The sequence below is a fragment of the Oryctolagus cuniculus genome, chromosome 16 (assembly GCF_964237555.1).
Source record: "Oryctolagus cuniculus chromosome 16, mOryCun1.1, whole genome shotgun sequence".
Lineage (NCBI taxonomy): Eukaryota > Metazoa > Chordata > Mammalia > Lagomorpha > Leporidae > Oryctolagus > Oryctolagus cuniculus.
The window spans coordinates 1-4,099 of NC_091447.1; positions in this window are offsets into that span (position 1 = coordinate 1).

Sequence of the window (4,099 nt, forward strand, 5' to 3'; positions counted from 1 at the left end):
CTGGCTCTCTCTTTTTCCTCTTGTTCACTATCTGTGTAACTCTGACTTCCAAATAAATAAATAAATCCTTTAAAAAATCAAAAGAATATTGTCTGGCACACAGTGAACCACTAAGTACAAGATATTATTAGTAATATTAGATTGAAATGTTGAAATAAACTAGGCAATAAGCCTTAAGATGCAAATTAATACCAAGAAATATAATCTCAAATTTCTGTGTTCAACAAGGTAGTCTCTTTTTCACTACTAACTTTATACTGAATAAGATATTTTGATATTTTGTTAAAAGTAAATTTATCGGAGGCCAGCGCCATGGCTTACTTGGTTAATTCTCTGCCTGTAGTGCGGGTATCCCATATGGGCAAAGGGTTCTAGTCGTGGTTGCTCCTCTTTCAGTCCAGCTCTCTGCTATGGCCCAGGAAGGCAGTGGAGGATGGCCCAAGTGCTTGGGCCCTGCACCCAGATGGGAGACCAGGAGTAAGCACCTGACTCCTGGCTTTGGATGGGCACAGCTCCAACTGTGGCAGCCATTTGGGGAGTGAACCAACGGAAGGAAGACCTTTCTGTCTTTCTGTCTATAACTCTACCTGTCAAATAAAAAAAATTATTAGTTTTTCATAAAAACTGCAGTATTGAAAAGGTTCTAAAATCCCTCTAATTCTAAATGTCTGTGACTGCTAACTCATTAGCACATATTGCATTCTTTACATCTGGGTAATCATGATAATTCACTTTTAAATGATTAACAGATCTGCTGTTATATATAAATACATGCTTTTCCAAAAATCATACAATAAGCAGGCTACATAATTTACTTCAAGTAAAATTGCCATATCCAGTCCTACAATTGTAAATAAGACAGTTTCAATTGTTCAGCATTATCAATTATAAATTCCAATAGCGTAGCAATAGTCATAAAAATAAAGGATCCGATGCTGTGGTGTAGCAAGTAAAGCTGTGGCTTGCAGTGCTGACATCCCACATGGGTGCCAGTTCAAGTCCTGGCTACTCAAATTACTATCCATCTTTTTAGGCAAGTAAGACTTACTATCCAGCAGTAGAGGATGGCCCAGGCCCTTGGGCTCCTGCACCTGCATAGGAGACCCAAAAGATGCTGCTAGCTCCTGGCTATGGATCGGCACAGCTCCAGCCATTGTGGCCAAATGGGGAGTGAACTAGCGGTTGGAAGACTGCTCTCTCTCTCTCTCTCTCTCCTTCTCTGTGTGTGTAACACTGAATTTCAAGTAAAATAAATGAATCTTTTTTTAAAAAGGACGAAATAAAAAGGAAGATGAATATTATAAAATTGTTTAACTTTTATTTAATAAATATAAATTTCCAAAGTACAGCTTTTGGATTACAGTGGGTTCCCCTACCCCATAACTTCCCTCCCACCCATAACCCTCCTATTTCCTGCTCCCTCTCATATCCCAGAATATTACAAAATTGTATAAAAGACATTTGTACAGTAAACAAATATACTGATTTCTAATGTAATATTTGAATACTTGAAGCAGCAAGGCTAAGTACTTCTTAGCCAAAATAACATGGTTTGTCCAGTGTAAAACCCATTTACCATCCCAATACACAAAGGGATTTGGGGCAATAAGGAAAAAAAGAAGTCCACACATGCAGAAATTTTAAGCAAAACAAAATAGAGAATGTATTTAGTTTCATGAAAATCACACGAGAATTAATAGTATTCCACTCATTTCCAATAAATATTTTTAAGTTTAATGAATGAATGAATTTTCAGTTACATAGCAGAAAGCTTCTACCCTCTCCCATAAAACTGAAAAAGAAACTTTTTAAAAGTAAAAACTGATGAAAGAATTCTGCAATACATGTTAATGTTAAGTAGTGCAGCAGAGTTTATTTAGAAATACAAACACACACACAGAAAATAAATACATTAAAATCTTACTGAATAGTCCAGTAATAGTTCAGGATCCAATATAGTGTGCAAAAGATTCTGGATTTCCCAGTCACTTTGTATAGGAAATGATGTGCTTTGCTATGTAGCATGTACCTGCAGATTCCTGCACACCTCCACTTTGCTTCTTACCCTGAGTCCTAGCAAATACAGGAACACAGCTGTTGAATCATTCATTTTCTGGATTTGGGAATATCAAAGAATTAATCAGTATAGAAAATTGTACAGCAGAGACCAAATATCCAAGGGAGTTCAGGAAAATGAATTGAACAAGTCAAACTACTATGAATGTATACTGAATGCTCTGTTTTAATATGTCTTACTTACCTAAAAAGACATGAGGGCTATTGCTCTCTCTCTCTTAATACAACTAAGGAGAAGATATCACCAATGCTCAAGAAAAATGAATAGACAGCAGAGCTAATACAAAATCCCAAAAATCTAAAATAGAAAAACTGGATATGCACTCTTTACACATACAATGAAGTGACAATGAAGTAGAACAAATCTAAAATTAGAAAAACTTCTTTTTTTAAAGATTTATTTATTTATTTGAAAGTCAGAGTTACACAGAGAGGCAGAGAAGAGAGAGGGGTCTTCCATCCACTGGTTCACTCCCCAGTTGGCTGCAATGGCCAGAGTTGCTCCGATCCAAAGCCAGGAGCAAGGAGCTTCTTCCAGGTCTCCCACATGGGTGCAGGGGCCCAGGACTTGGGCCATCTTCTACTGCTTTCCCAGGCTATAGCAGAGATCTGGATCCATATGAGATGCCAGCACTGCAAGTGGTGGCTCTACCCACTACGCCACACCGCTGGCCCCAAAAATTCTTGTCAAATTAAGAACATTTAACCTTTGTTTTAGAATGAATTATTAAAATATCTAAACTGGGGGAATACATAATTTCTTTCTTTAGAAATCAGAAGAGAAAAAGAACACTTCAAGGCTACTGTGACACCACACAGAAGGAATGGAGAATCATGACCTCAATTAGCCTAGGGACAGAATAAAAGGGAGGGAAATAGGAACAACAGAATTAAGATGAATAAGCTTTGACAGCTGAGAGAATCTGAATGTAAAGAAAAGGCATCCAGTTAACTGAACCAATAGAGATAAGTCTGAGAGGAAAAAACATTGTTAAGACATATTAATGGGGCCAGAGCTGTGGCTTAGTAAAGTCAAAAAAAATCAAAAATTTGTCGTTAAATTATATAATTAAAAAAGATAAAAAAAGATATTCAATCTTAAGTCTCTATAGCATAAGATATACATCAATTTTCCCAGGTTCTATTTGCATTTATTAACAAAGTTACATGGGTATAATCACTACAGTGACTCCAATAAGTCTTTTTATAAAAATTATTTTTTATTTTGACAGGCAGAATGGATAGTGAGAGAGACAGAGAGAAAGGTCTTCCTTTTTTTCTGTTGGATTACCCCCCAGTGGCTGCTGCAGCCAGTTTGCTGGACTTGAAGAGGAGCAACTGGGACAGAATCTGGCACTCCCAGCAGGACTAGAACTTGGTGTGCCTGTGCTGCAGGTGGAGGATTAGCCTATTGAGCCATGGCACCAGCCTCCAATAACTCTTAACCTGAGATGCAACTAAACTTAACAAGGATACTCAATAGGAATTTTAGAAGAATTCCAAAATATGTATCAGAATAAAAATAAATACTTTTCTTGGTACATCTCTTTTTAACTATACTATTGTCCAAATTTCCAATTGTCAGAATTACAAAAAAAATCCCAGAAGCAGCAGAGTTGGTCCAACATGATGAGGAATACAATTAAGTTTTTCAGTTACAACTTACCTAGAGAAAATGAGAATTCTCAGATCCCAGATTAAAATAACCAAGAAGGCCCAATAAAAGAAAACTCAATGTCTTCATACACTAACATTTATTACCTCAGATGTGTTTAACAAAAAGGTGATTATTCCAGCTATATCCCATTAGGTAACCCAATTTTAGCTGCTAAATCCAATTTAAAAAAAAGCACCTCATGATATATTACTAAAATCATATTGCTATATACCATCCACAATGTCCACTGAACCTTATACCTAATGTTAACAGATCTGATGAAAATCAATAGATAAATGATGTGTCTTAACCAAGTGTGGCAAATGCGTTTTGTTCAAAGTTTTTCCAAAAATCCTGAGTCTCAGT